The sequence below is a fragment of the Peromyscus californicus genome, unplaced genomic scaffold (assembly GCF_007827085.1).
Source record: "Peromyscus californicus insignis strain IS unplaced genomic scaffold, ASM782708v3 Scaffold_15__1_contigs__length_86483966, whole genome shotgun sequence".
Classification (NCBI taxonomy): Eukaryota; Metazoa; Chordata; class Mammalia; order Rodentia; family Cricetidae; genus Peromyscus; species Peromyscus californicus.
Window position 1 is genome coordinate 27,470,336 of NW_026294447.1, and position 11,879 is coordinate 27,482,214.

Sequence of the window (11,879 nt, forward strand, 5' to 3'; positions counted from 1 at the left end):
TAAACCCTCCTCATTCTCGCTAATTGGACTCCCAGAGATCCACCCGGGGCCTAGTCATGGATCTCTGCATCCAGATCCCTCAGTAGTTGGATGGGGTTTCTAGCACAACAATTAGGGTGTTTGGCCATCCCATCACCAGAGTAGGTCAGTTCAGGCTGTCTCTCGACCTCTGCCAGCAGTCTGTTGTGTGGGTATCTTTGTGGATTTCTGTGGGCCTCTCTAGCACTTTGCTTCTTCCTATTCTCATGTGGTCTTTATTTACCATGGTCTCCTATTCCTTGTTCTCCCTCTCTGTTGTTGATCCAGCTGGGATCTCCCGCTCCCCCAAGCTCTCTTTCCCTCAACCCTCGCCTTTCATTACCCCCACTCATGTCCAGGCTGTTCATGTAGATCTCATTCCATTTCTCTGTCATTGGGTGATCCCTGTGTCTTTCTTGGGGTCCTGTTTTCCAGGTAGCCTCCCTGGTGATGTGAGTAGCAGACAAGTCATCCTTGTTTCATGTCTAGTATCCTGCTATGAGTGAGTACATACCATGTTTGTCTTTCTGAGTCTGGGTTACCTCACTCAGGATGATTTTTTCTAGATCCATCCATTTGTCTGCAAACCTCATGATGCCATTGTTTTTCTCTGCTGAGTAGTATTCCATTGTGTATATGTACCACATTTTGTTTATCCATTCTTCTGAACTGTCGACCTTGTGTACATCCTACTTCACAAATGAGTCTGTCAGATATGCTAAGCCTATAGGCTGAAGATGATGCCCCAACACTGTGGAGAAACCTCAGGTGACTGTCCAGGCAGCTGGCTGTTTCTGTCAACTCACAAATTTTTTGGAAGTTGCTTGCATGCACTTTCTGTTTTTATTTTTGTTAGCTAATATTATTTCCTTCTTGGGTCTCTGAGGGAGTTGAAGATTAGTTAGTTATAGTTGAAGGTTAGTTAGTTATAGTTGAAGATTAATTAGGATAGAAAGTGAATTAGATACATTTTGGACTTAACAAAATAGGATAGATAATGAAATTATTTTCTCTGAATTTGTCAAACACAAATGGACTAGACATTGTTTAGACATTTATTACTTGTATATATTGTATATAGTCATTGTACTTTTGTATATAGTTTTTCTTTTGTTAGTTATAACCTTTTTCTTTTTTTTCCTTTTTATTAAAATAGAAAAGGGGAAAAAAAAAAAAAAAAAAAAGAAACAACACAAATGGGGGGGGGCGTTGGGGGGAAGGTGAGGGGGACGGGAGGGGGGAGAACAAGGGAATCCGTGACCAATATGTAGAACTGAATTGTATTGCAAAATAAATTAAAATAAATTAAAAAAAAAAAAAAAAAAAAAAAAAAAAAGTACAAGTATTTCAAAAGAAAAAAAAAAAAAAAAAAAAAAAAAAAAAAAAAAAAAAAAAAAAAAAAAAAAAAGAAGCTCTCACTGGCCAAAGATGGGATAATTTGAGATTCAACACAGTTAGAATGGATTGAAACTTGCCAAATATTTTTAATTTTATGAATTTATATAGGTATTTTAGAATATAATTGGTTACCTTTTGTGAATAATAGTAAAATCCATTTTTGAAAATGTGAATATAAAAGAATAATTAAAATTTATTCTAGGGAGGTTGTGTATGGAATATAAACTTGAGCAATCAACTAGTAAATGAAAGGAAGTGTCTCTTCATAAAATTTTTCAGTTAAGAAAGGAAAACCAATGTAGATATATTTTCTGTTTTCAGGATAGAGTATATAGATGCCTTCAGAGGACCAAATTCTTCCCAGTGTATCTGATGATACAGAAATTTTTGTCTTTAGAACCTTGTCCTCAGAATGATAGGAAAGAACGAGAAGTTCTCAGCTACAGATGGCTGATGGTGTGTACTTTCTTATTCCCCAATGCTGAGCACCCCAAACAGAAAAGAAATAAAAAAGAAGGAAAATTTGGCTGACTTCTAAGAAATATGCCTTTATGGTTATTTCTCTATTATTTTGGTTCTTTTTTTTTTTACCATGAAAATATATTCTTTAAGAAGGAATAATTATTAAGACTAATCTAATTATTACACAGGATTTTATTATAATAATCAAATTTTAATGATTAAAATTTGAACAAATATAGTGTATTTTAATATTTATTATGAAGGTCGCAGTGTATTTTAAGTAATTAAAAATTTAACTGCCAACAGTATCTATCTGAAGAATCAATCTTTTAGAAAAAAATGTTTAAACTAGAATTTTAAAATGCTTTTGGTAGACAAAAACATAAATTCTTTTAACAGTCCATGAATTTATAAATTTTAGGTATTTTTATCATCTTTTGATTTTGTAAAATAAATATCATAGTCTTTATATTATGAGTTGATATCGTAGGATAATAAAATATCATGACAAATATCATTAATAAAATAGGAGTTGTTCAAAGGATAAACTAGGCAAAAGCATGTAAAGTTCAAATTATAATGACTTACACAGGACAAGAACTCACTAGCATTGATTTTTTGATTATAGTATGTTGTTCCAAAACTGGTGCAAACTCCAACTGACTGGATAAGATGAAGCAGTAGACCTGTTGTACCTTCTTACCAGAAACAATGAAAAAAATTAATAGGGCAGAAAGATGCAAACGTGACAGCACAAAACAACTTGACCTAATTGATGTTCATAAAACACCCTACCTAACCATAAAAGGATAAAGGTTTTCAAGTATGCATTTATATGGTAGATTACATTACTGCTATAAAACATATCTCAATAAGGCACAAATCATATGTGTTCTCTGACCAGAATTAAAATAAACTAGCAATAAAATTAAACAGTGAGAATAGTAGGAGAAATCATGAAGTATTTCAATATTTGAAAACCAGTATATTTAAATAACTCATGAGTCAAAAGATAAACTAAAGAAGTGAGAAAGGAGCCTGAAGCAAATCAAGTTAAAAGTAACGTACAGGGTTCGTAAATGCAATTGTTGTGCTGCTCAAAAGTAAATTGTAGTACCAACTACATCAGAAAGAAGAGAGATCTCAAGTCAATGACTCCGGTTCCCATCACCTAGAACTTACTACCAACTAAAGACGAGAAAAGTAAGTAACAGAAGGAATCTCAGACAGAAATCAATGAAATAAAACACACGCATGAACAAGAAAGAAAGAAAGGAAAGAGAAAGATGCTTATTTTAGATGAATAAGCTTCAAAACCCCTTGTGGGTTGATCAGAAAGAAAAGAAAATACAAACATCAATACCAGGATTTGAAGAGTGATTTCAATGATTATATGACTATTAAGCAGGCAAGAAAGAAAAGAATATGATGAATGATATTATGTATGTAAATTCAGTGACTTGATTGAACTGGACAAATATCTTAAATTATTTACAGTACCAAAATTCTGTCAAAAAGAAATAGATACTCTAACACACATACACACGTAAATACTTGACTAACACTATGTAAATACATATTTGTTTCACACATACAAGAGTACTTACCTTTCACTTTTCACTATACAAGTTCAGAATTATTTTATACAAAACGACAAAGGAATTACAAGTGAAAATATATGCTAATATCCCTCATGAACAAAGTTGTTAAAGGTCTTAATATTTTAATAAACTCTATAATATATAGAAATAATATATATCAAGACCAATTAGAAAATTAGTCAGTATAATTCATTCTACAAATAAATTAAAAAGGAAAACATACAGGGTTATCACCTTCCTTTCTTTTTATTTAAATTTTATCCTGGTGTAATCAGACACCATACAGTCAGGGAACTGAACTTGGTTCCTCTGGACAGGGTTTTCTCAATAGGTGCATAAAACCATATAGAAATCTCATATGCATTCCTAATAAAAAATGCTTTGTAACAAATTATAGCTAAGGATTTGCTCAACTCATTACAAGACATACGCATAAAATTTCATGGTTAACATCCAGGGTGAGCCAGGTGTGGTGGCTCACACATGTAATTATTGCACTAAGGAGAATCAGATGTTCAAAGCCAGCTTGGCTTGTATGGTGAGTTCAAGTGAAGTGAGCCATGTGAGAGTTTGTTTTTAAAAATGGTACATGAGGAATTAATAGCAAAAATGTATTACTTCTTCCTAAAGCCTGTCAAGAAAGCACATGCTGTCTACTCTTTCTACTCCTAATAAGCATCATACTGGGAGTTTTGACCAGTTCAATAAGGCAAGAAAAATAGATATAAAACTAAAGAAAAGAAAAAAATAAAACTATTCTATTGAAAATCAACAAAATCTATGTAAAATACCCAAAATATTTATTTAAAGTTTTATAACTAAGTTTAGTGAGGTTACAATCTACAATGTCAGTATATAAACATTATATTAGTATATTTTAGCACTGATTTTTTTCTTTCATATGCAATCTATATGAAATATACATGAAGATGAATGATGAATGAGTGAATGAATGAATGAATGAATGAATGAATAGAAAGCAAGAACTCTTTGAGATTAGGAAGGAAATGGCAAGAGCAAGGAGAAACAAGAGAGAATAATTGGAACAAATGTAAGCAATGTACATGATATACAAGTATGAGAATGACATAAAGAGACCCATAATTGCCTGCAATGAATAAATGTCAATTATAAAATGCTACAGTGGAACATCAAGCCACATTTATTAAAGTATCTAACATTGGCAAGCTTAAACATCCTGATTGTTAGCAAGGACCAAGAGCCGCTGATATTGCACACAGTCTGGTGGAAATGTAAAATGTTTCATTACTTTTGGGAAACAGTTTGGTAGATGGTTTTACCCAAATGAAATCAAAGCATATGCACATACACAAAAGCTTGTGCATTAACATTCATAGCAATTTTATTGGGGATATCTCTGTGCTGAACAAAATCCAAGTACTCAGGAATGCATGAATAAACATACTAGTCATGTCTAATGATGACAATACAAAAAGAATTAACAAAGAACTTAAGTAAATCTCAAAGTCATTGCACTAAGTGAGAGAAGCCAAACAGAAAACAAATATACGTACAACTTAATTTATGCAAAATCTGGAAAAGTTAAACCAGTACTAACACAAAGCAGACCCATGGTTGCTTCAGATATAGGAATGGGAATGTGTAGGAAGAAAAGTTAGTAATGGAATATAAGAAAGCCTCTAGGTAGTATTCAACTTGACTTTGGTGATGACTCTACAGTTATAAATATGTCAAAAACTTCAAATAGCCACTTTTTAGCATATGGTTCACATATCTCAATATTATCTCCATGAAACGACAATGAAGCATTTAAATCATATTGAATAAGACAATATTGTATCAAGGATAAAAAGTGGTTTTGCTAGAGTAAAATAAAATATCTTTATTCTGTGTGTTTCCTAAGGCCCCAAAAATATATTATCCACATATAAATAAAAATAATTATATATGCTATACATATAGGCCATCTCTAAAATATTTTATTAAAAAACAATGTAAATAAAGTCTATGATTATAGCAGTCCTTTTGTCTGACTCAATAATTTTCTAGTTATGAATTATAAGCCTTCAGATAACTGAGTAGAAATACCAGTAATGTTCCTGGAAATTATTTAGCTCTGAGCAGTATGACCTCACAATGTGTCCTCTCACCGTGAATTAGTTGCTAAATATACCTCTAGGGAACTACATGTGAAGTTGGTACAAGCAGAGATATTGCAAACAATCATGTGCAATTTTGGAAGGTATCAACCAAGAACATGATTTTACTTTTTACTTAATATCAGTAAGACTTTGTTCCTTTTAGCAGTAGATAGATATCAAAATCAATCTATGCTTAGAAACTTCTTCTAGTTGCTATGACAAAAACTAAATAGTTAATCTAGAATAAGACATGTGTTTCCATTGAATTTAAGGAAAGATAACAACATGCAGCTAGTCTTCTAGACAACCATTAGAAACTTGAGATACAAGTTAAAAAGTGGGGTGATTTAGGCACCCGCCAAGTAATAACCATACTCTTATGTACCAAACACTAATGTAATCTAATGCAATTGTCAGACCATGAGATGCTAGCCTGAAGTTTTTGTTCTGAGACCTCTTACAGGTAAAATAATGTTCTACTTGGAGCGTGAACAATGATGGGTGTTTACAAGATGAAGAGTAGGAACCCTGTATAGTCAGTTTTACAAAGGAGCTAGCCTTTTTGCCTTGAAGATAAGTGATTGTGTATGCATGGAGCAAGGATAAGTTATGGCAAGAGTGCAGGCGTTTTTCATTTCCACTCACTTGCCATGCTTTACAATTCAGACACAAAGAAATCAAAACAAACAGACAAATAAAGCCTTAAGTAGAGTCAAGTACAGTCAGTGTCCATGACAACATCAGGAGCATGGGGTCCAAAAGCAGAGTGTTGGTGTCTGAGCACTGTGTGGGAGCCCAGATAGTGACCCTGTTCAACTCCCAACAGAGTGGGAAGCATTTCTATGTAGGCAACGTGTGTGGGCACAGACTGCTGTGTGAGATCAGAGTGCACATGCTATGAGGAGGATATCATCAACAGAAGGGTGTCTACATGCAGAGAAACACAGAGAACAAGCCAGGGTGTTGGGTTAGAATTAGAAGTATTGATGTGACTCGTGGTTCTTAATGTAAGTGAATGTGTAAATAAAAATATTAGGAAATATAGGGACAAATGAACATTTACATACAGGATTACATATGTGTGAATTTACACATACAAACACAGTATCTAGTCCTCAAGTCTTTCTTATATAGATATATGGGAATGATGTCCTAACAGCTGTGACTGTACCTACTACACAATCATCTTTTCTGATTACCATTTTCCTCTAAAATAAATCAGGTCTTCTTAGTCTTGAGTCTGGACAAACTTCTTGTGTTTAAAAGCAGGGGAGTACTGAGAGAATGTAGGGAAACTAAGGACACAGAAGACAACCTGGAGATCACACTGCAAAAGTGTGAGCCAACAGGGATATTAAACTAAAGAATTACAGCAACTTATTGAGTAAAATAGGAATACATGAATCTATCCTGATGTGACATGAAAATATTAAGAGTTTCATTAAAAATATGTTTCTAGAACCTCAAATTGTATCCCAAAGACATGTCTTAGTTACAAAGGAAGAATTTACAAAGATAAGTCTTTCAGATATCAGCCTAACTGAGTGATCAAGGTTAGTGTCTCAAATAATGCAAAAAGTTGAAACCCTGTGGCAAAATCTTGGAAGGAAAACGAACAAAGCATGATTCTGATACTATTCCAGACAAAGACACATGACCTGGGTAGGGAAATAAGTCCTGATTTAAGAACATTATACAAAAGTAAGTAACATATAATCTCCAAAATTGTGGCATCTTAGAAATCAATGAAGGATCAGGGAACCTGTCAGACTGAAGAAGATAAAGAGATGTCATCACAGCCGAGCGGTGGTGGCGCACGCCTTTAATCCCAGCACTCGGGAGGCAGAGCCAGGTGGATCTCTGTGAGTTCGAGGCCACATGGTCTACAGAGTGAGTTCCAGGAAAGGCACAAAGCTACACAGAGAAACCCTCTCGAAAAACCAAAGAGAGAGAGAGAGAGAGAGAGAGAGAGAGAGAGAGAGAGAGAGAGAGAGAGAGAGAGAGAGAGAGAATCATCACAGAGTATATACAGGTGAAATTTCCAGGTCTAAAATGAGTTTCTCTGAAAATATACTTACACTCATTTGTTTTTATTTTTATTGTGTTTATGCCTCAGTGGCTCCAGAGTGGGTTTTTTGTATTCATACAGTGCTCTTAGAGACCAGAAGAGGGTGTTGGATCCCCTGGAACAGGGAGCTAGGAACCAAATTCTGGGTCTGAGGAAGAGCAGTATACTTAACCTCAGTGCCATCTCTCTAGCCCCTCTGAAAATCTGTTCCTCTTTAAAGGTAGTGAGGAATCTGGTAGGAGAAATAACTAAAACTCAATTTTTTTTAAAGAACTCTAGAAATTATCCAAAGGCTTGAAATAGTACAAGAAGTGTTCTTTTCATTTTTTAAAAGAAAAATAGCTAAATGTTGTTAAGATAAGTGAACTTTCTCACCTTTTAAACTATTCTTTCTATCCCCCTTCTCAATCTTTCCTAGTATGCCACAAGGCTCAAGACCAGCAGTGTTGCAAAGGAAGTAGCTGTGAAAACAGCCATCCTGTCATCCACCAGAAAGGTCAGAATATGTTTGGAGCATTCACAGACTCCCATTCACTGAGAACTATCACTGTATTATTTAACTAATAAGCTTTGTGGCAAAGCACTATTCATGTGGATTATTATTTGACACAACTCAGACTTTGCTCAGTGGGAAAAGTCCCATCCCTGGGAGCTTTTGCTCAAAATATTAAATGACAGTTGATTAATATGGCAGCTTACCAAAGGAAGGAGAGGCATAGTAAATAGTCTGAGATGTGAGATGTGTTGGACAAGCACAACATGATGAGAAAAATAGGATAGAATACTTTTCGCGGCTTGCATTGCATACATCCCGAACATATATTGAAATCATAGCACCCAGTACCAATGACTGTGTGTTTATTTGAAAATGGGATCTTCACAGATGTAGTTATGTCTGTTTTTATAAGAAGGCCGAATGACAATAGAAGCGGAGGTTGGAAGCTATGTAAACAGAGGAACGCCAGTGACTACCATTAGTCCTGAGATGTTAGGACAAAACAGTAATTGTTCGCAAAAGGCTTCGGGAGAAGCATAGGCCCCCTGAGATCTTAATGTAGGACCTCTATCTTCCAAAAGTGTCACAGAATTAATTTTCATTGTCATAAGTAGTTTTAAGACAATGGCTTGTGACAATTTGTTAAAGTTGCCATGGGATATTAATATAAAAGTTGATGTCAATTTTAGCAAGCAAGACACTGAACAAACACTGAAAAGGAAGGTCTAGCTAAGTAAATATCCACAGGGGATTTAAAAATCTCCACTATAATCCACTGAAACTAGGAAGGGTATGCACACAAGATTGTAAACTGCCCAGGAAAAATTGGATAAGGCCTGAATTTCACAACCCCGAATGATACCAAGGCCCTGTCAGAGCACCATGCGAAGCCTAGGGCATTTGTACATTTCATGAGAATTAAAGGCAGATATATATCAGATATATCAGATAAATACGGAGCCACTCCACAAAGAATGGGGACATTAGTTTAGTCATTTTAAGACAGTTCAATTCAATTAATAGATAGCCACTAAGCTAGCTAAACACAGTTAAGAGAGAGTCCAAGGACCACACATGGCATGAAATTCAGATGTTTTATGATAAACCAAGAAAAATAATTGAGCAAGCAAAAGTAATGGCATACAAGAGCTACGACTGTCAGGACACAGATTTAGAGAGCTACCATGTATTTTACTTAAAACATCCAGCTTTCAACACAAAGGTCTGAACTCTTTTAAGGAACAAAAACATAGACATAGGAAACTCACTTACAACAGCAAGAAAAAAAACCCACTAATAAAATTAACAGCAGATTATTTATCACAAACTATGATGATTAGAAGACAATTGTACACATAGACAATATCAAAATTGAGACTATTGCTCAAAAGTTCTGTATCTAGCAAAACCATGCTTCTAAGATGGAGAAGAAATTAACACATTTTCAGGTTTAAGGAAATCAAGTCTGCAATTAGAAGATATGGTATACAAAAATATCAAAAGAAGTTCTTCTGCACTACTGGTAACCCTACACAAAGAAATAAGAATACTAATTAATTGGGGCCTCCAATATCATAAAACAAATAATAGTATAGGTACAAGGGCAAATAGGTCCTGATAGTGGGAGACATCAATACCTCACTCTCACCCAGAACAGAAAAAAAAGATCACCAAAGATACTGCAGAGTTAAGTTGTATTCTAAGTCAAGTGGTCTTAACAGATATATGCAGAGCATTCCATCCAACAGCTGCTGAAAACAAATTCCTCTCAGTGGGCAAGAAGCATTCTTTAAAATAGATCACATTTTGGTCCATAAAGATAGTCTTACTAAATAAAAAAAAATGGTGTCTTAATCTTATCAGATCATTGTGGAATAGAACTACAAATCATGCCAGGGAGGCCCTCCCCTTAAGACTAACTTAAAAATACAAACAGACTCCGTAGGGAAAGAAAAGAAGAAGAAGAAATCTCAAAGTTGGGTGGGAAGGAATAGACAGGTGGAGAGGATGAGTATGGGAGGATTTGGAGGTTGATATATTAAAAATATATTCTATGAAATTCTCAGAGAATTAATATAAATATTTTTAAAAGAACAAAAGAAACAAAATAGAAATATGTAGCAAAGAAAACTATAGGAAATATAGAACCACATTGAGAATAAGCAATTCACCTGAATGACATTGAGCCATTGAAGAAAAGATGGAAGAATTTTTTTTAATTATTACAATCAAATAAAGTTTTAAGCACTGTGAACCTCTGGAATAAAGCAAAAGGAGTAGTAAAGGGAATATTTATAACTAAGAGGACTAATATTTAAAAAAATCAAGAGACTTCAAATAACTTAACAGTGTACTTCAAGGTCTTAGAGAGACAAGAACAGAGCCAAAAGCAGGATGCAAGAAATAATAAAAATCAGGGCAGAAAATAATGAATGAAAATTAAGAGAATAATATCTAGGAACAATCAAACATAAAGATAGATGTTTAAAAAGATAAAGACTTATAAACCCATAAACAAATCAACTGAAAAAAGTAAAGAATACCAAATTAGTAAAATCATATATAAAAAAGGAGGCATTATCACAGATCTTAACAAAATACAGAGGATTAGGGGAAACACAGAAAAGCTATATTCAAAAAAATACAGAATAAATAAATAAATTACTAGACACATATGACCAATTAAAATTAAATCAAGATAATATAAACAAATATGTCCATAACAAGCAATGCAATTCAGATAGTAATGAAAAAGATCTCTCAACAATGAAAATCTCAGAATTATTGGCATTCACTAGATAGATTCATGAGATCTTTAAAAAAGATTTTTGTATACATGGTGGTATATGCACATGATCCCAGATATTCAAAAGGCTTAGACATGAGGATTGGACCAGCCTGCTAACCTAACAAGACCCTGCTTCAAAAATAAAAAGAGTAGCTGTGGATGTAGCTCATGGACAGAACACTTGTATGGGCATGGGTTTAGGTTAACTGTCCAATAATGAGGGAAAAAAGAAAGGAAGGAAAAATTAGCACCAATTCTCCTCAAACTCTTCCATTAAAAAAAAAAATAGTAGGAAACTCATTCTATGAAGCCAAAATTTTTTACCCTGATGATATCCAGACAAATATGGTCACAGCACCAAGGAGAAAGAAAACTGCAGACCAGTTTCCCTGAAGAACACTGATGACAGAACTTCACAATAAGTTATTTGCAAATAGAATCCAACGGTGTATTTAAAAGATCATGTAGCATCATCAAATTGTTTTCATTACAGGGATGGAAGGCTGATTTAACACAGTCAAATCAATGGATGTCATGAACACTTGGTGATAGCAGTTGCATGATCATCCCCACAGATGCAGAAGGGCCTTTGACAGAATCAGCACATCTTCAGGATGTAAACTCTGAAGGAGCTGTAAAGAAGCATGAAATTGTGTCATTTATAGGAAAATGGATAACACTAGGGATCAATGTGTTTAGTGAAATAATTGAGACTCATAATGGCAGATGTCACACTGTTTCTCTCATATGTGAACTCTGGATTTAAATATAAATATTTTCTTGTCATATATAGTTATTTAAAATGCTTGTCATATATCTATATCACACACAGATATGACAAGAAGGGAGATTGAGGGGAAAGGACAATTTAAAGGGAGGGATGAATAAGCGAATGCAATGGGGTAGGAAAAAAAGTAGTGCATTT